Source organism: Apodemus sylvaticus, chromosome 4, assembly GCF_947179515.1.
Source record: "Apodemus sylvaticus chromosome 4, mApoSyl1.1, whole genome shotgun sequence".
NCBI lineage: Eukaryota > Metazoa > Chordata > Mammalia > Rodentia > Muridae > Apodemus > Apodemus sylvaticus.
The window spans coordinates 10,704,035-10,726,032 of NC_067475.1; the positions used below are offsets into that span (position 1 = coordinate 10,704,035).

Below are 21,998 nucleotides of genomic sequence, written 5' to 3' on the forward strand. Positions count from 1 at the left end.
TAGATTTCAGTATCTCCATGCCTCACTGTCTGCACTGTGCCTAGCTCGAGAAGATAAATGTCTGGTTATCTTATACTTGTCTCATCCATGAACTTTAAACACATGTGGAGAGATAAGGACAGATATGGTTTTCATAGTCTTCAGCTATAGTTTTGTAACTATAACTATAGTTTCATAGTCTTCAGCTCAATCAAACAAACTGTATTTGAATAGCTGGAGTTAGGAGCCTCATCTTCTCTAAAACCTGATTCAAGTAGTGAAATGCTGAATCCTACACTCTATGTAAGATGAAGTTAGGTTGTAGGAAGCTTTGGGAATGCATGGGTCTTGAGTCTATAGAACAGATTAATAGTATTATATCAATATAGTAAAACCCATGTCCCAGATCCCACTCTTAGAATAGGCTCATTGATCAGTTTCTACAGAAAAGATCATGACAGGAGCAACTACAGACTTTGACATTAATTACAAAAGAGTTCATTTCCTACCATAGTTCTCTTTCTCCCTTCATTTCTTGACCTCACCTAAAATAGGCCAATTCTGTTGCAAAAAGCTTTATGAAGAAGCAAATTTATATGAGACCCTGTTTGATACTCATTAACAATATGAAGAATGGGTACGTATACATTTACAGTGGACAATCCTTCAGTAATCTTTTAAGAATAACCTAGTTCTACATAATATCTTGGCTACAAACTTGCTAAAGGCCATGAGTCACAAGGACTCAACACATCTAAGTCTTTCCTGGCCCAAAGAAATTGTGATATAAAAAAACTCACCTTTTTTAATTCATTATGATATGAAGTCATTTGTGGCACAATAATTCATAAAGCACCTTGCCTGAGAATTTGTTTAGCCTCAAGTTTGCATTATAAGAAAAGGAAATTTAAAAACACATGAAAAGAAGACCATTCTATACAAAGCTAATGACTGATGTCAGAGATCTGGGCTCCTTATTACACAGGGTGTACAAAATCACAAAGAGGGATGTTGTGGTTTGGATCATAGGCACCTGGAGAATGAAAAGACTGTAAGAAGTGACATAGCACAGAGAGAGGATGGTTTATTTAAAGCTCTAAAGACCGTGGTGAGGAATTTGACACTTCATAGTGTTTGGTGGATGTCATTGATTAATAGACAGCAGAAGAAGAATTTGTCTGAAATGTCTAGTTTTTCTATGTTAGAGGATGAACTAGGTAGGGAGGGAAATGCACAGAAAGGGACAGTTGATATAGTGGCCCTTTAGAAATCTGTTATGTTATTAGTCTTAAGGAGACAGATGGAGGTTTCAAGAACAGTATTGGCAGAGATACAGTAAGGCTTGAAATGTATTTTATGGCTATGCTAAGGGGACCCACTGATGGAACGGACGGACAGAATGGTCACAAGAATCATTGACTACAGCTATTACATACATAGAAAACTCATTTTTCTATTTATTTTTGAGAATGTATTTTAATTATAACATTTATCTCTCTCTGATTCTAACTCCAAACCTTCCCAAACAATTATATCTTCTTCTTTAAGCTCATGGCCTCTTTTCTATCAGTTGTTACTGCATGTACACACACACACACACACACACACACATATAATATATATATTTCTATTTTCATATTTTTCCAAATATGACTAATTGATTCCATATAATGTTATTTCATTTAACTTAAATTATGCAAGCATAGGACTACTATGTCAAAGATTGTATATTATACTTTTAAGTTTACCCAATTCTTAGCTTAAAAAGTTTGCTTACATATAAAATGGTATCTGTTTATATATAAAATATCATTTATTCTGATATCCATGGGCTTTGGGCAATATCTTTCTTGAACTTATAGGAAATTTCTGCTAAAAAAGGAAAATCAGTAATTAAAAATAAGATAATTAATAAGCAATTTTTCTAACTTAAAGAATCCAAAAGTAATTTGGATTACATATGGAAAGTAAGACAGCTAAAGAAAGTGGTTTTTGTGGATGCACTGTCTGGCTTTCTTGGTGAGAATTTGGTTATAACCATTTCTTTATATACTACAAGTTTCTCAACATTGTCATCTCACCTGTATATGTTGACTGGCTCTATGCTATTAGAATTCAATCTCCAAAAAATAAATCCAGGTGTTAGCAATAACCTTTGATAAAATAAAATTAATAGGCACCCCTAAAACTATTGACTCCATCTTAATAATCTCCACAGAGTGATTTCTTCTACCTGTTTCACATTGAGTGCTTTCAGCCGGACACAGACTATGTAGTTTATATCCTTTAGAAATTTTCGCTTGAATCCATATGTGACATTTGTCCACATTCCTAATTAGCATGAGGGTTTCAACGTGTATGATAGGAGAGCCAAACATCTGCTACTGAGCTGTCTGAGCACTTAATCATAAGCTTTCAAAGACTCCAACTCAATTTACATATGCCACTGCTTGGTTGTGGGAGCCTGAGTACTTTCAGATGTCTCCACCTCATTTAGTGTCAGTTCCCTCAAGTCTGTATCACTCAGCTGCTCACCATCAGGACTTAAAATGCAGTCAAGAGAGATGATTCAGCTGATTCCTGCCCTTGCATCTTCAATTTTGACAAAACTAGGAGCAAAATCCTTGTTTTTCATTTCTTCTTCAGAAGAGTCCTCCAGGTCTCTGGTCTTCATAAATTCCATGCTTTCCAGTGCATGAGCAACAACAATGGTCAATTGTTTAGAAAACAAATTTGTACATTAGCCAAAGATTATTTCCTTCTGCTTTTCTATTGTACATTACAGCTTACCTAAGTTTCTCAAACGTTCAAGATGTTTCTTTACAGGAACTCCATGTTTGTTTCAAAATGCCACTCAGCACATTTCTCAGAATTTCATCCACTAAGTCCATTATTTCCTACTAAGAATTGTGGAACTGAATATTTGGGATAATTTTTTTCATGAACAAAATTCTTATAAACATTGAAGTACTATGGGAAAGTAGTTACCAAGTCGTAGACCATAAAACTGTATGGGAGATATTAACTAAAAAGTTTAATTTAAGGTAATTAAAGTACTTCTGTACTGTGTTGCCTGATGGTAATTCTGATATGTGTACCATAGTTTTTAATACTATGTCTTTACTAACTGTATCTTTCACAAGAGAGATTCAGGTGAGTTCTTGAAGCTTCTGAAAAAACACTCCAGTTATTGAAGCCATTTCATTCTAACTAATTAGTTTATATATTTTGCAAATATTTTTGAATTTCTATGGCATTCAATGAATGTTTGCAATAGAATAAATAATATAAATATGGATGAATTTTAAACAATATAGCTTGCAGATAATAAAAGGATATAAACCATGGATCTTGAAAATGGTAAATTATCCATAATTGAAGGCTGAGAGTGTGGCCTATACAAAATGTATAGAAACTATTCTGTTGACATATTCAGTGTATTAAATTCTGAATCCCTGGAAAAAATATATATATAATCTTCTTTAGTGAATGTTATTTTTTACATTAGTACTGTACAAGGAGGTTATCAATAATATATGATGTATATAATAATCAATAAAATATAATTTATTCTGTGTTTTTAATTATTCTAAAGGCCTATCAAATATATAATGCCATGCATATTTTGCATATATATTAGAACATGTTCGTTTCCTAACTGAACCCCAGTAAGAGCAAAAATTATATTTGTATGTTGCTGAACTAATATTGTCTTAGGCTAGAAAATACAAAATAAAATGAATTTATTCCTGATTTTATTTTTTGTCATATTTATACTCTGGTCCTTTGAAATTTTTCACTATTGTATAGATTTTTTAAAATTGTATCAGATTTGTGTTTTCTAAACTAGATTGGCAAAAAATCCTCACATATAGACTTTTAAATAAATCTAAAACTTATCTAAAACAAGTATCATTTATTATATATGTGTAAATGTATATATATATATATATATATACACATACAGATATACATACCTTTTAGGCTCTAAGTTTATTTATATATAAAAATAAATTTACACACATACACATATATTCTATGTTAAAAACAACAGAATAAAGGACCATTGTACTGAATAATTGCCATCTAAACATATTTTATAGATGTAAAATTTGTAGCACTGTTTATATCAACAGAACCCTCGAACATTTCCAGACTACGTCTTTCCAGTACTAGTGATGGTTATGTCAATGACCACTTGGCATAATTCACAAGTGATGAAAGCAACAAGGTATCCCAGACTGGTTCTTATGTCCACAAAGGCAACTCTTACTTCCCCTTTGTTCTCAGGGCTTATTTTCAGATATTTCACCCATGAGAGCTTTGGCACCAAGATCTCTGTGCTTATAAGAGTAAAAACTTCTAACCAAAAGTTTTGACTTTCTCCTAATGTTTGTAATGAAAAACATAACATTACCCAAAATTCTCTATTACCTGAAATATATGAAACTTTCTTCTTTTTACAAACTCACTTTTACATCAAAATATATTTTTATTTTATTGTTCTTTAAGGTTTTAAAAATGGTACTATAGTTACTGTATTCCTGTTTTTCAATTTGTCAAATTTTATGAGTGGGCAAGAAACACACTAGAGGTTATCTGTAATACATAATGCATCAGTTTCATGCTATTATTCTACTTGCATTCACAATGTGGGTTTTTCTAAATAAAATATGTTTGAACCTATCAATCTTCATTTGTTAATCTATTATAATAACCTTATATTTGTTGTATACACCAAATAAACTAGAGAAGGACAAGTTTTACCTTCAACTAAATGACCTTTCTATAAATACTTATAATCCATTAAAGTCACGAGAATTAAATGCCTTTAGATCAAATAATGTGATCAAATAATGAAAAGAAAATGGTGTGCATTTTGTCTTGAATTATATTCATAATAAGTATTGAATCATTGACTAAAATATTTATGTGCTAGAATCATGGTTGAATGTTCAAAATCACTTAATCATTGCAACAACATTAACTTCTTAACTATGCTTTCTTTGGAAGAATTCCTAAGGAATATAAAAAGTAAGGTCCACAGGCTCACATGCAAGGCACGTGCTTCAGTCTTCACAGTCCTTCTAGATAGACTTTGTAAAGCTAGCCATTAAAGAACCTGGAGTAAGTAAACTCACTTTGCTTTGTTATAATTGTTCACAGGACTAACATGAGAAAGGCTGCACTCTAAGGCTACAGACATGGAGATCTGCAGTACTTCGTTCACTGCTTGCCTGCTACACAAATTAAAGGTAGATAACTTTCAGGAGAATTACTTTAAGTAGTATGATGTGTTTGACAGATTATATGTAATCGCAAATATTTTATAATGGTGTGATGTGAAGGTTGGTGCTTAATCATAAAAGCATTTGAAGAACAAACCTCTAAAGTGGTCGGAGAAACCACATTAGAGATTTAAGGTTAGGATAGTAATCCTTTCTAGGCTGGCAAGTCTTCAGTCATTTGTCCCCAAGTTTTATGAGTCGCCTATGACACAAATCTTTCCACTTGGCTGGGAGAAGAATGACAACATTTTTCAAGAGGCCATGTGTCTTTGTCTAATTCTGGAAGGACCATTTTTTTCCAGGATACATGAAATTAAAGGTTTTCCAAAGTTAAGAAACTAAAGATTAGGTAACAGAATTGGGTGCAATGTTAAGTTGACAAGCATCTTACATAGAGAGAGTACATAATAGCAGTAAATGCTACAGTTTGTTCTCAGGAACCATGTGTCAGACTGTGTTGTTACCAGGCCTTGATAAGGGAGGGATGAATACCTCCATTAAAGCTGATATTGATAAAATGTCACAGCATGTTTGCTCCCTGCCCTCTGAAACATGGCCTTTATTTGTAGCACATGTTCCATATTAGCAATCTTATTTTGGGGTGCTATTATATGTATTACCTGAATTAGCACCTGTTAGTCTGTAGAGCTATAAATGGGCAAAGCTGGAAAGGGAAGTAACATGATTATCTTAAGCAAATTGTATCCTTGTGTCGAAAATTCTCACACCTACTTCAGATCCCACACCACTCACATATGTGTGTCATAGAGAAATACCAGCTTCTATGGCAAAAGCCCCTCTAGCTTTTCTTGCCAAAAAAAAAGAGCAATTTGAACTCTATATTCTTCTATAACAAATAGGTTAAGGAGATCTCTGGGATATCTCTTTATGCCTTCTATCTTTTCTAGCTGTGTCTCCAACCATTTGTCAGTTAGTAACATAATTTCCTTCTAAAACTAAGTTGTTTTACACTAATTTTATCAGTACCAGGGACGTTTTTAAGTTTTTCGAAATTTTGTCATGTCTGTTGTAAGTCGATGTCATCTTTATAGAATAGCACTACCTATGTCAGAACACATATCTAACACTTGGAGCAAATCAGTTATTCCTTCCCCACTTCATATACTATGCTACATACTGTTAGTTTACTGTGCATTATGTGCTTAACATCAGATAAAAAGTTTTCTTTCTAGTATAGCCTTAATCCTGGAGAGTGAGCATTCTATTTTCCCTGCATACCAGCAGATAAGAACTAGTAATGAATAAATCTATACACCTAAACATGAACACAGGTCTCAGTAAATCTCACCATTTTTTAATTGAATGACCATAATAGGTCATTCACATTCTGTCAGCCCCAATCCTCTCATTTGTAAAAGGAAGCTATAGCTTGACAGTTATATGTGGCATCTGGCAAGAAGAAAGATTTAAGGGGCGATGTGAACTCTTGGTGTGTGGTAAGCTCGAAAAATACTGCATGACATGGTGTTCAAGAGAATTAATGGCCATCTTTCTGTGAGTAATGAAATGTAAAGCAATCACATTAGGAAGAACCTAACGTTTTACTTTAGCTTGCTTCAGTCCTGAGTCATCATTACAGCAGGCCCATGTACATTTTCCATAAGGTCTACTTAAATAACAAGAGCACCTATGTTTCCTTCAAATGAACAGAAACAATAGCATGAGACAAAGTGTTAATTCAACCATTGAAATTTATTGTCTTATCACATATATTGTTTTGAATGTTAAAGTGTGCATTTAAAATATTTAGGTGATACGAATGGAGAAGTAAGAAGATGACAGCAAACTTTAAAGAGTCAGCATCTGGAAAGGATTCCTTTCTGTCACTTCTGATATGACCCTTAAAAAATCAGGGCTACTTAGAGAACTATTTCCTTCCCATGAAAAATTCCTTTTACATTTGAAATAATACGTCATGTATTTTCTTTCTCCAATGTGCTAAAACTGAAGTCAGAGAGGGAGACATGTGAACTTGTGCATTCGGCTTCAGAACTTTAGAAACATGAATTTTTGTCATTAATTCAACAAATCTATTTCAAAATACCATTCATGCCTGAACAGTTGACTACATTGTGGGACAAAAGCCACCAGTGTGCATTGATATGTGACTGTGAGTCTTCACATGTTTTTAAAGTCTCCTACCGGTCAGCATGCGGAAGAATGCAAATTGACCCATTCTTATCTTCTTGTACTAAGCTCAACTCCAAGTGGATCAAGGACCTCCACATAAAACCTGACACACTGAAAATAATAAAAAAGAAACTGGGAAAGACCCTTGAGGACATGGGCACAGGGGGAAAGTTCCTGAACAGAATACCAATAGCTTATGCTCTAAGATCAAGAATTGACAAATGGGACCTCATAAAATTACAAAGTTTCTATAAGGCAAATGACACTGTCAAGCAGACAAAACGGCAACCAACAGATTGGGAAAAGATCTTCACCAACCCTACATCTGTCAGAGGGCTAATATCCAATATATACAAAGAACTCAAGAAGTTAGAGCACAGAGAACCAAATAACCCTATTAAAAATGGGGTACAGAGCTAAACAAAGAATTTTCACCTGAAGAACATAGGATGGCTGAGAAGCACCTTAAGAAATGTTCAACATCATTAATCATTAGGGAAATGCAAATCAAAACAACCCTGAGATTTCACCTCTCACCCATCAGAATGGCTAAGGTTAAAAACTCAGGTGACAGCAGGTGTTGGCGAGGATGTGGAGAAAGAGGAACACTCCTCCACTGCTGGTGGGATTGCAAGATGGTACAACCACTTTGGAAATCAGTCTGGCATTTCCTCAGAAAAGTGGACATGACACTTCTGGAGGACCCTGCTATACCTTTCCTGGGCATATACCCAGAGGATTCCCCAGCATGCAATAAGGACACGTGCTCCACTATGTTCATAGCAGCCTTATTTATAATAGCCAGAAGTTGGAAAGCACCCATATGTCCCTCAATGTAGGAATGGATACAGAAAATGTGGTATATTTACACAATGGAATACTACTCAGTAATTAAAAACAATTAATTCATGAAATTCTTGGGCAAATGGTTGGAACTGGAAAATATCATCCTAAGTGAGGTAACCCAATCACAAAAGAATATAAGTTGAATGGAATCACTCATAAGAGGATAATAATTAGCCCAGAAGCTCTGAATTCTCAAGACACAGTTAGCATATCAAATGATACCCAAGAAGAGGGAAAGAGAGGGCCTTGGTTCTGAAAAGAGTTGATCCAGCATTGTAGGGGAGTATCAGGAAAGGGAAATGGGAGGGGGGTGATTGGAAAATGGGTGGAGGGAAAGAGCGTATGAGACTGATGGGGAGGGGGGAACCGGGAAAGGGGAAAACATTCGAAATGTAAACAAAGTATAGAAAATTTTAAAAAATGAAAAATAAAAGTCTCCTACCCTTAATAATTCAGCTTTCCAAATATAACTCTTCTAATCTTAGATAGTATTTGCCCATTTGAAAAAATCATAAAAGCAAAAACTTTTGAACAGTTCTATGAAATTTACCGAAATCCCAACAAATTTTCAGTTTCCTTTAGATAGTTAATATAATAATTCCTAAAGATACGGTTTGGTATGACTAAAAGTAAAGAAACATTTTTTGCAAACTTGGCTTCCCTTCTATTTGGGGTATAGGCATTAAAAAATGAAATGTCCAATTGGTGAATACTTTGGTAAGCATGTTGTATCCTTCCTTTTGTTTTTGATTAATTTTGAAATCTTATTTGTTAAATAGTAAAATATCTGCACAACTTTTTCTCTTAGGTCTATTTGCTTGGAAAATATGTTTCAATATTCTTTACTATGAGGTAATTACTATCCTTGATGTTGAGATATGTTTCTTGGATGCAGTGGCAAGGAATATCCTATTTCTTTTCTTTATTTTATTAGACATTTGCTTTATTTACATTTCAAATGTTAACCCTTTTCACCACGAAAACCACCTAAGACATTCCCCCTCACCCTCCTAACCACACCCCAAATTTCCTGACTTGCATTCCCCTACTCTGTGGAATCAGCCTTTACAAGACCTCTCCTTTCATTGATGTCTGAAATGGTCATCTTCTGCTACATAAGTAGCTGGAGCCATGGGACCCTCCATGTGTACTCTTTGGTTGGTGGTTTAGTCCCTGGGAGCTCTGAAAGTGCTGGTTGGTACTTATTATTGTTCTTCCTACGGAGCTGCAAACCTCTTCAGCTCCTTGGGTCCTTTTTCTAGCTGCTCAATTGAGGACCCTATTTTCATTCTATTTGTTGGCTATGAGCCATGGGTGTTTTGATCCACTTTCCAATAAGGATCAAACTATCCACACTTTGGTCCTCCTTCATCTTGAGCTTCATGTGATCTGTGAGTTGTATCTTGGGTATTCCAAGCTTTTGGGCTAATATCCACTTATCAGCAATTGCATACCATGTGTGTTCTTTAGGGATTGGGTTACCTCACTCAGAGTGATAGTATCTAGCCCCATCCAATTTGCTTAGGAATTTTATGAATTCATTGTTTTTAATAGCTGAGTAGTACTCCATTGTGTAAATGAACCTCATTTTCTGTATCCATTCCTATGTTGAAGGATATCTGGGTTGTTTCCAGCTTCTGCCTATTATAAATAAGGCTGTTATGAAGATAGTGGAGCATGTGTCTTTATTACATGTTGGAGCATCTTCTGGGTATATGCCGAGGAGTGGTATAGTTGAGTCCTTAGGTAGTGTTATGTCCAATTTTCTGAGGAAGCACTAAACTGATTTCCAGAGTGGTTTTACCAGCTTGCAATCCCACCAGCAATGGAGGAGTGTTCCTTTCTCTCCACATCCTCTCCAGCATTTGCTGTCCCTTGAGATTTTCATCTTAGCCCTTCTAACTGGTGTGAGGTGGAATCTCAGGGTTGTTTTGATTTGCATTTCCCTGATAATTAAGGATGAACATTTCTTCATGTGTTTCTCAGCCATCCAGTATTCCTCAGTTGAGAATTCTTTGGTGAGTTCTCTACCCCATTTTAATAGGTTTATTTGGTTCTCTGGAGTTATACTTCTTGAGTTCTTTGCATATATTGGATATTAGCCTTCTAATGAAAGTAGAATTGGTAAAGATCTATTTCCAATCTGTTGGCTACTGTTTTGTCCTATTGACAGTGTCCTGTCCTTTGCCTTACAGAAACTTTTCAATTTGATGAGGTCTTATTTATCAGTTCTTGATAATAGAGCATAAGAAGTATCTTTTCAACTCAGGAAATTTTACCCTGTGCCTATGTGCTCCAGGTTCTTCCCCACATTCTCTTCTATTAGATTCAGTGTATCTGGTCTTATGTGGTGGTCCTTTATCTAGCCTGCACGGGGAGATAAGAATGGATCAATTTGCATCCTTCTACATGTTGACTACCAGTTGACCCAGCACCATTTGTGGAAAATGCTGCATTTTTCCCACTGGATGGTTTTAGCTTCTTTGTCAAAAATCAAATGACTATAGGTTCATTTCTGGGTCTTCAATTTTATTCCATTGATATTCCTGCCTGTCTCTGTACCAATACCATACAGTTTTTATCACTATTGCTCTGTAGTAGAGTTTGAGATCAGGGATGGTGATTCTGACTGATGTTCTTTTATTCTTGAGAACAGTTTTTGCTATCCTGAGTTTTTTGTTATTCCAGATAAATTTGGAAGTTGCTCTTTCTAACTCTATGAAGAATTGAATTGAAATTTTGGTGGGGATTGCATTGAATCTGTAGATTGCTTTAGGCAAGATGGCCATTTTTACTATATTAAGCCTGCCAATTCATGAGCATGGGAGATTTTCTTCAATTTCTTCGAAGACTAGAAGCTATTCTTGTCATACAGATCTTTCACTTGCTTGGTTAGAGTCACACCAAGGTATTTTATATTATTTGTGGCTATTGTAAAGGGTGTCATTTCCCTAATTTCTTTCTCATCCTCTTTATCCTTTGAGTATAGGAAGGCTACTGATTCATTTGACTTAATTTTATATCCAGCTACTTTGTTGAAGTTGTCTATTGGGTTTAGAAGTTCTCTGGTAGAATTTTTTGGGTCACATAAGTATACTAGCATATCATCTGCAAATAGTGATACTTTGACTTCTTCCTTTCCAATTTGAATCACTTTGACCTTCTTTTGTTGTCTAATTGCTCTGACTAGGACCGCAAGAACTATACTCAACAGGTAGGGAGAGAGGGACAGCCTTGTCTATTCCCTGATTTCAGTAGGATTGCTTCAAGTTTCTCTCCATTTAGTTTGATGTTGGCTACTGGTTTGCTGTACATTGGTTTTACTATAGTTAGGTATGGACCTTGAATTCCTGATGTTTCCAAGACTTTTATCATGAAGGGATGTTGGATTTTGTCACATGTTTACTCAGAATCTAATGAAATTATCGTGTTGTTTTTTTCTTTGAGTTTGTTTATATAGTGGATTGCATTGATGGATTTCCATATACTGAGCCAGGCCTGCATCTCTGGGATGAAGCCTACTTGATCATGGCGGATGATCGTTTTGATATGTTCTTGGATTCAGTTTGCAAGAATTTTATTGAGAATTTTTGCATCGATATTGATAAGGAAAATTGGTTCATTGATATTAAGAGATAATCCAAGCTTCACCCCAAAGTTGCAGGGATGGTTCAATATACAAAAATTAGTAAATATAATCCAACATAGAAATAAACTGCAAGAATGTGAATATGAAATCATCTCTGAATATAATAAAGGCAATTTACAGCAACCGTATAGCCAACATCAAATAAAGTGAAGAGAAACTCAAAGAAATTACACTGAAATCAGGAACAAGACATGTGTTTTTACTCCCTCCATATCTATTCAATATAGTACTTGAAGTTTCAGCTAGAGCACTAAGACAATAGAAGAGATCAGGGGATATGAATTCTAAAGGAATAATAATTCAAAGCATCACTTACAAAGGATATGATAATATAAAAATTCTACCAAGAAACTCCTAGAGCTGATGAATACTTTCTGAAAATGGCCGACAGGATAAATGATTATCAAATTAACAAAAACACTAACTCTCCTGTATACAAATGACAAAAGGACTGAAAAAGAAATCAGAGAAACACCACCTCTCACAATAGCCACAAATAATATAAAATATGTGGGGTAACTCTAACCAAGGAAGTAAAAGACTTATATATTCAAATATTTTGAAGAAAGAAATTAAAGAAACTATTAGAAGATGGAAAGGTCTCACATGATCATGGATTAGTAGTATTAAGAGTGCAAAAATGGCCATTTTACGAAAAGCAATCTATAGATCTAGTGCAATCTGCACCAAAATTCCAACACATTTTTACAGACCTTCAAATGACAATTCCTAACGTTGTATAGACAAACAAAATACCTCAGATAGCTTAAACAATCCTGAACTATGAACAAATTACTGAAATTCCCACTATTCTGATTTCAAGGTGTACTACAGAGCAATAGAAATAAAAAAACACATGGTAAAGACACATTGATCAGTGGAATCAGATTAAAGACCCAGAAATAAATCTATACATAGATGGACACTTGATTTTTGATAAAGAAGCCAGAAATATGCACTGGGGATATCATGGTCAACAAATGGAGCTGTTCAAACTGAAAGTCTGCATGTAGAACAAATGCAAATAGATCCTTATTTGTTACTGTGTGCAAAGTCCAAGTGTATTGAAGACCTCAATAAAACCAAATACACTGAACCTGATAGAAAAGAATGTGGAGAAGAACTTTAATACATTACCATAGAAGAATACTTTCTGAATAGAACACCAGTAATCCAATCCCTGAGATCATCAGTTAGTAAGTGATAACTCATGAAACTGAAACCATGGAAAAACAAAGGACACAGTCAATAAGACAAGATGGCAGCCTACAGAAGACAATGAGTTTTACCAACCACTTCCAATGGAGGACTAATATCCAAAATGTATCAATAACCCAGGAAAATATATGATTGAAAGCAAATAATATAATTAAGAGTAAACAGATATACAAAAAGAATTCACAATAGAGGAATCTCAAAACACTGAAAAATACTTAAAGAACTTTGAGATTACATCTTACAGCTGTAAGAATATCTAAGACCAATAATACAAATGATAGTTCATACTGGGAAGGAAGTCAAACAATGGGATGTTTCTTCATCACTGGTTGGAATGCAAACTTGTACAACCACTATGGAAATCAATATGGCAGTTCCTCAAAAGGTTGGGGATTGATCTGCTTCAAGAGTAAGGTATATTACTCTTGGGCACACTTCCAAAGTGGGCTCCATTCTACCACTAGGTTATTTGCTCAGTTATGTTCACTGTGCCTTTATTCACAATAGGCAGAAGCTGGAAACAAGCTATATATTCCTCAATAGAATAGTGGGTAAAGAAAAATGTGGTACAGTTGGTACATGGAGTATTGCTTAGCTGTTTTAGAAAGAAGACATCACCAGAAAGGAAAGAGGCTGTTCATGCTCAGTGTTCAGAGAACACTCAGTGCTCCGTGAACATCTGAATAATTAGTAGTCTAACATTCCCTGAAAAAAAAAAGTAAGCCTGACAAAAACTATCAGACTGGCATCAGTGGGGCTGGACAGAAAACTAAGATGGCCCCGCAGTCTTGCACTGCACAGGCCTCAGGGCACAAAGCAATAATGCATAAGCAGTGTATAGCACTCCATCAGCCCCTCCCAAAATCACCCCTGACACTCAGAGACCCTGTTGACACTAAGAGGAGCAAGTAAGTGTAGCCATATGGAAAGGAAGGAGAAACAGAAGGATGTGAACACAATGAAGAGAGACAGAACTGGAGACTTGAGGGTAAGGAGGAACAGCCTGATGTGAATAGTTGGTGATGCCACCTGAGACCATGGTAGGGTCCTAGCCTGTAATGCCACCAGAGTCCATGTGTGGGTTCCTGACCTTGTATCAGAAAGGGTATGTTACCACCAAAGGCCAGGCAGAAGACCCGGGTCTAGGCTGGCCACCCAGGAACATATTGTCTCAGGGGTATGCACAAATGGCCCCACCCCTCACCTGGGCATCATAGGAGAGCTGGTCCTGGAAGCATGAGGGCAGGAGACCTGAGCAAGCTACTAGGCAGCAGCAGTACCAGGGAGAGAAGCGCAACACACAGTGGGAGTTGCATTTGAGCTGGCACCAAGGATACAAGTATGGAATAGTTGGCCCTGCTACTTGTCACCCACAATTGCTTTTATGAGAGACAATCCCTCACTTCAGTTTTGCCATTGCCATCTAAGGCTGTCAGGAGAGCTGGCCCTCTGGCCATGTTTCTGAGCAATAGCAACCTTGGGAGCATCTCAAGAGAACAACCCTTCCCCTCACCCTGACAGCAGAGTTAGGGCTGGCCTTGGTTGTCGGGGAGGGGTTTTGTGGATGAGCTGGTCTGAGGATGTGAGAGAAGAGCTGACCTGCTCAGATACTTCTCAGGCCCAGGTACAGAGCTTTGAATTGCTCTACCCCAATATCTATTCTACCTGCGAAGAGCTGGAGTACATGAATGGGCTGGTCCTACAGATTCAAAACTACAGGATCTCCAGGACACAGGGTAACAACAGGATCTCCAAGAGGAGTCCCAGTGAGGCTCCAGTACTGATAGTATAGCAGAAACCAGAAACCTCATACCAGACAAGCAAATGCTTGGTTGTCCAAGAGGTACTATATGTTTTCAAGCAAAGAAGTGTGGAGAGAAAGGTAAGTGGTGAGACACCCTGACATACTGCAGCTTCCACAATGAGATTCTTTTCCTTTTTAGGGTGGAAAACATTGCAAGGGTAGAGGGTAGGTATGAGGGGAGGAGGGATGTATGGGATTGGGGTGAAGGATGTAAAATTCACAAAGAGCTAATAAAAGATTTTTTTAATGACATCATGAAATTTACAGGAAATTGGATGAAACTAGAAAAATAAATCATCCAGACTGAGGTAACATAGACCAAGAAAGGAAAATATGGTATGTATTCACTTATCTTAAGATATTAATCATTAGTTAAATGATGACCAAGATAGAATCTGTAGACCCATAGAGATTAGGTAAGGAAGACAGATCCCGGTGTGACTCTGGGATCTCTCTGAGAGAAGGAAATAGAACAGATTTTAAGAGTTTGGAGCTGGCAGGCACAGGAATAGGGGAATCAGGTAGGAAGATGAGTTGGAGGTAGAGTGGAGACAGATCACGAGAATTGTGTGATGCATTTGGAGGGTGCAATGGAAACCTTGTGTAATGGAAACTTCGTAGAATCTATGAAGCTTATCCTGATAAGGATTCTTAGGAATAGTGATTTCAGAGTCTCAACTGGCCTTTTTTTGTAACCAGGTAAGTCTTCCAAAGCAGGACTAAACTACATTCAATTAAATTGTTGGCCAAGAAGGTCTATGGAAATCCCCAAACATGTCAGGCTGTTGCTAAGTCAAAAGGTTGTTATCCCCAAACTGACAATATGGACCTGATTACTGAGAACTTACCCATAACCTGTTGAGCATGGAAATTTTGATCTGGTCCCTATATGGAGCCTTCTCCCCTATATTGTATTTGCTTTGGCGTACTTTATAGACTACTGAAAGAGAAACACGAACACAAATCCAGCCACACAACTCTCCATGTACAATCTGCCCTACCTACTGCATATGCTAAGGCAAGGATGGCAGAGAAACTGTGGTAGTAACCAACGAATGTCTAATTTAACATCCACCAGGAAGAACCCTTACCTGACACTGCTTGTGTAACCAAGAACCAGAGTCTATGTAGCCCAGAGACCTACAGTAAAACCAAGCACATGGGGAAAAAAAAATCTGTAAAATGATTTCTAATGATAATCTGCCACACTCTTAGTTCAATCCCTTATCCAGTCATCAGAAAAGCTTCCTTCAGCTTTCCAGCTTCAATATGATTGCTTTCTCCTTCATATTATTGTATTTTATTTAGTCATGCTTGGTTGTTATCTCTTAGAAGCCCTATTTTTTTTTTAACAAGAGTCAGGCAGACTGTGAATCAGGCAGGTAGGGGAGGTGAGGAGGATCTAGGAGGCATAAAGGGAAGGGAAACTACACTCAGGATATATTATATGACAAAAGAATCAGTATGGAGGCTTTTGCCTAGTCATATTGAATCTTGCTTTGGCATCTTTGGCTGTGCTCTGTTGGGGCCTGCTGCTTTGTGAAAAGGAAAGAGTGGAGGAGGCAGTGGATCTTGGGGGAGGCTGGAGGTAAGAGGAGCTAGGAAGAGTGGAGAGATAGGAAACTGTGATCAGAATGTATTATATGAGAGAAGATTCTATTTTCAATTATAAAAAAATCTATCTTCAATGAAAAAATTATGACAATATAAAGAAAATATTTTCAAACATAGAAGTCAGAAAACACAATATATGTATGGCTGATTTGATAAGAGCCATATAAATTTGGTATGGAAATTAATTGGGATTGCATTCTATGTGGTAAAAATAACCCTAACCAAGGGAGAAAAATTAATATTCATTACACAGGATAACTATTTGAAGGTCAATAATAGACTTGATTTTGTACTAGAAATGGAAAGAAGGTGTTCAACATAATGAAAGATTAATCAAAAATTGATGTAAGAAGTTAAAAACCCATTTATTTAATAAGTTAACAGGCCATCAACACACACACATATAAACAAACACACATACATATACACACATGTACACACACATATACACACACAGAGTAAAAACCACATTATGGCATGGCATAATCCGACTTGTCAGGATAAAAAGAAAATATAATAATGCAAGTGCAGAGGACATACAGTCTACAAGGTAGAAGTAAGGGGAGAAGATTTATCATTGAAGTAATGCAACAGAAAAAAAGGAAACTTGAATATTTTAAATATCAAAAGAATATATTAGCTTAAATAATAAAATTAAATATATAATTTAAATTATGATAATAAATAAAATTAGATAATTTATGTTTTATATTATGCAAATATCTTCTAAAATGAAGTAGAAATAATTTTTAATGTTTATTTATGTGTTTATCCTCTGCACATATATGTGCATGTGCACATAATGGGCTCACTGAGGCCAGGAATGGGTTTTAGAACCCTTAGAACTGGAGTTACAAGCATTTGGAACCATCTGACAACTGTGCTGGAATCTGAATTCTAGTTCTATGGCATAGCCGTAAGCACTCACAACCAAAAAGCATTAGTGAGAGTAGGTTATGTTTTAAGCTTAAATTCCTATACTTAAGAGATGGATGAAATAAAAATACCTCTAGCCTATAAGTGCCACTTGCACAGGACAGAGAAGATCCTGGAACTCTAGGGTCTGTTCTTTGTGTAAGATAACAAATGATGTGTTTTCCTGTTTATAAACAAGTTTGGTTGTACAAACTACACAGGATGTGCTTCATCACATGTAGGCTGAAGACAGTAGGCTTTAATTCCATCAGGATGTGTGCTTGCTCCCAATTGGACAAAAGCAGGAGGCACATGCATTTGTGGGGTCAGCCTTCATAAGTCACTGTCTAATGCAATTTGGTCCCATCATCTGGGAATCCTGGATGTAGTACTGACCTAGGTCCTTCACCCTGGCCAGTATTTAACAAATCCCACTTCAAATTTGGCTCAAAAACTGTGGTAGTGGTCTTATTCATGCCCAGTGATGTCTAGTCCCAAAAAATAGTGTATGTGTGTGTGTAGTCCCAAAAAATAGTGTGTGTGTGTGTGTGTGTGTGTGTGTGTGTGAATATGTGTATCTTTGTATTTGTGTGCATGTGTGTGAACTTCAAACACTAAATGAATCCAGAAGAAGAAGACACCATGTATGCAACAAAGAACAGATGGGGAGAAGAGTTGTATAAATATTATATCCACATAAAGGAATAGAACTCATTGAAAGAAAATTTGGAAATGAAACCATTTTGAGTAGGTGAAACAAAAAGGAGCGAATAGACTTGGTCTCCAGGAAGTGCAGGAGACCTGGTATGCACCCAGAGGCAGTCTAGGAGCTCACAGCACAGCTCCTTCCTGTGGCACAGAGTTTAGGCTTCAGTCCTGAGGCCTCTGGCGGTAGCCCTCAAACCTCTCCGCTTCCGGATCCAGATCAGCCTGAGCAGCAACACCACATCTCCAGGTCCTGAAAGAGGCAAGTGGGGCTTCCAGGCAGCCAGCAAGAAGAAGTCTGTGTGCTCCGGTGAATCCAGCAGGCCCCAGCAGGAGCCTTCAGGCACCTGCTTTGGGATCTGAACAGCCTGGGCCACAGCACTTGGTCTCCAGGAAGTGCAGGAGACCAGGTTTGCACCCAGAGGCAGTCTGGGACCTCACAGCACAGCTCATTCCTCTGGCACAGAGCTTAGGCTTCAGTCCTGAGGCCTCTGGTGGTAGCCCTCAGACCTCTCTGCTTCCAGATCCAGATCAGCCTGGGCGGCAACACCACATCTTCAGGTCCTAAAAGAGGCAAGAAGGGCTTCCAGGCGGCCAGCGGGGAGAAGTTGGTGTGCTCCAGTGAATCCAGCAGGCTCCAGCAGGAGCCTTCAGGTGTCTGCTTCGGGGTCTGAACAGCCTGGGCAACAGCACCCTGTCTCCAGGCAGTACAGGAGGTAAGCTGTGCACCAGAGGCCACCTGGGAAGGGGCAGCTTGCACTGGTGAGTCCAGCATTGAAAAGACCAACTAACACCAGTGAGAACTAGATGGCAAAAGGCAAACGCAGGAATATCACTAACAGAAATCAAGGCAATATGGCAACATCTGAACCCAATTCTCCTTTACCAGCATGTCCTGGATACCCCATCACAGCAGTAAAACAAGATTTGGATTTAAAATCACTGGTCATGATGCTGGGACAGGAACACATGAAGGACATACTTAAAGAAATTCAGGAGAAAATGGATCAAAAGTTAGAAGCCCTTGCAAGGGAAACACAAAAATCATTGAAAGAAATCCAGGAGAATACAAAAGCCAATAATGAGGAAACACAAAAAAATACTTAAAGAAATACAGGAAAACTTTGGTCACCAGGCTGAGGTCATGAAAGAGGAAACACAAAAATCTCTTAAAGAATTACAGGAAAGCACAAACAAGCAAGTGAAGGAGCTAAGCAAAACAATCCAGGATCTAAAATCAGAAGTAGAAACAACTAAGAAAACTCAAAGGGAGACAACTTTGGAGATAGAAAGCCTTGGGAAGAAATCAGTGGACATAGAAGCAAATACTAACAACAGAATACAAGAGATAGAAGAAAGAATCTCAGATGCTGAAGATACCATAGAAACCATGGACTCAACAGTTAAAGAAAATGCAAAAAGCAAAAAGCTTGTAACCCAAAATATCCAGGAAACCCAGGACACAATGAGAAGACCAAATCTAAGGATTATAGGCCTAGATGAGCGTGAAGATTTACAACTTAAAGGGCCAGCAAATATCTTCAATAAAATTATGGAAGAAAACTTCCCTAACCTAAAGAGAGAGATGCCCATGAATATACAAGAAGCCTACAGAACTCCAAACAGACTAGACCAGAACAGAAATACTTCCCGTCACATAATAATCAAAACACCAAATGTACTAAACAAAGAAAGAATATTAAAGGCAGTAAGAGAAAAAGGCCAAGTAACATATAAAGGAAGACCTATCAGAATCACAGCAGACTTTTCACCGGAGACTATGAAGGCTAGAAGATCCTGGGCTGATCTCATGCAGACTCTAAGAGAACTCAAATGCCAGCCAAAACTACTATCCAGCAAAACTCTCAATCACCATAGAGAAAACTAAGATATTCCATGACAAAACCAAGTTTACCCAAAATCTATCCACAAATCCAGCCCACAAAGGATAATAGGAGGACAACACCAATACAAGGAGGGAAACTTCACCCTGGAAAAAGCAAAACCTTTCACCAAACCCAAAAGAAATTAACCAATCAAATTTTAAAAATAACGTCAAAAATGACAGGAAGTAACAATCACTATTCCTTAATATCTCTTAACATCAATGGACTCAATGCCCCAATAAAAAGACATAGACTAACTGACTGGATACGTAAACAGGACCCTAAATTTTGCTGCTTACAGGAAACACACCTAAAGGTCAAAGACAAACACTACCTTAGAGTAAAAGGCTGGAAGACAATTTTACAAGCAAATGGTCTCAGGAAAAAAGCTGGAGTAGCCATTTTAATATCAGATAAAACTGACTTTCAACCCAAAGTCATCAAAAGAGACTCTGAGGGACAATTCTTGCTGGTCAAAGGAAAAATACAACAAGAAGAACTCTCAATCCTGAACATCTATGCTCCAAATGCAAGGGCACCCTCTTTCGTAAAAGAAACTTTATTGAAACTCAAAGCACACATTGCACCTAACACAATAATTGTGGGTGGCTTCAACACTGCACTTTCCTCAATGGACCGATCAGGAAAACAGAAACTAAACAGGGACATAATGAAACTAATTGAAGCTTTGGACCAATTAGATTTAACAGATATATATAGAACATTCGATCCTAAAGCAAAAGAATATACCTTTTTCTCAGCACCTCATGGTACCTTCTCCAAAATCGACCATATAATTGGTCACAAGACAGACCTCAACAAATATAAGAAGATCGAACTAATCCCATGCCTCCTATCTGATTACTATGGAGTAAAAGTGGTCTTCAATAGCAACAGAAACAACAGAAAACCCACATACACGTGGAAACTGAACAATACTCTACTCAATGATACCTTGGTCAAGGAAGAAATAAAGAAAGAAATTAAAGACTTTTTAGAACACAATGAAAATGAAAACACAACATACCCAAATCTATGGGACACAATGAAAGCAGTGCTAAGAGGAAAACTCATAGCCCTGAGTGCCTCCAAAAAGAAAATGGAGAGAGCATACATTACCAGCTTAATGACACACCTGAAAGCCCTGGACCAAAAAGAAGCTATTTCACCCAGGAGGAGTAGAAGGCAGGAAATCATCAAATTCAGGGCTGAAATCAATCAATTAGAAACAAAGAGAACCATACAAAGAATCAACAAAACCAGGAGCTGGTTCTTTGAGAAAATCAACAAGATAGATAAACCCTTAGCCAGACTGACCAAAGGGCACAGAGAAAGTATCCAAATTAACAAACTTAGAAATGAAAAGGGAGATATAACAACGGAAACTGAGGAAATCCAAAAAATCATCAGATCCTACTACAAGAGCCTGTACTCAACACAACTGGAGAATCTGGAGGAAATGGACAATTTCCTTGACAGATACCAAATACCAAAATTAAATCAGGACCAAATAGATCATCTAAACAGTCCCATAATGCCTAAAGAAATAGAAGGAGTCATAGAAAGTCTTCCAACCAAAAAAAGCACAGGACAAGATGGTTTCAGTGCAGAATTCTATCAGACCTTCAAAGAAGAGTTAACACCAATACTCTTCAAATTATTCCGCAAAATAGAAACTGAAGGAACACTACCCAATTCCTTCTATGAAGCCACAATTACGCTGATACCAAAACCACACAAAGATCCAACAAAGAGAACTTCAGACCAATTTCCCTTATGAACATCAATGCAAAAATACTCAATAAAATTCTTGCCAACCGAATCCAAGAACACATCAAAACGATCATCCACCATGATCAAGTAGGCTTCATCCTGGGAATGCAGGGTTGGTTCAATATACGGAAATCCATCAATGCAATCCACTACATAAACAAACTCAAAGA

General features: G+C 37.1%; 1 pseudogene; it reads left to right on the forward strand.

Moving 5' to 3' along the window:
• Positions 1-13,725: 13,725 nt before the first annotated feature.
• Positions 13,726-13,834, forward strand: LOC127683954 (uncharacterized; annotated as a pseudogene).
• The last annotated feature ends 8,164 nt before the right edge of the window (positions 13,835-21,998 follow it).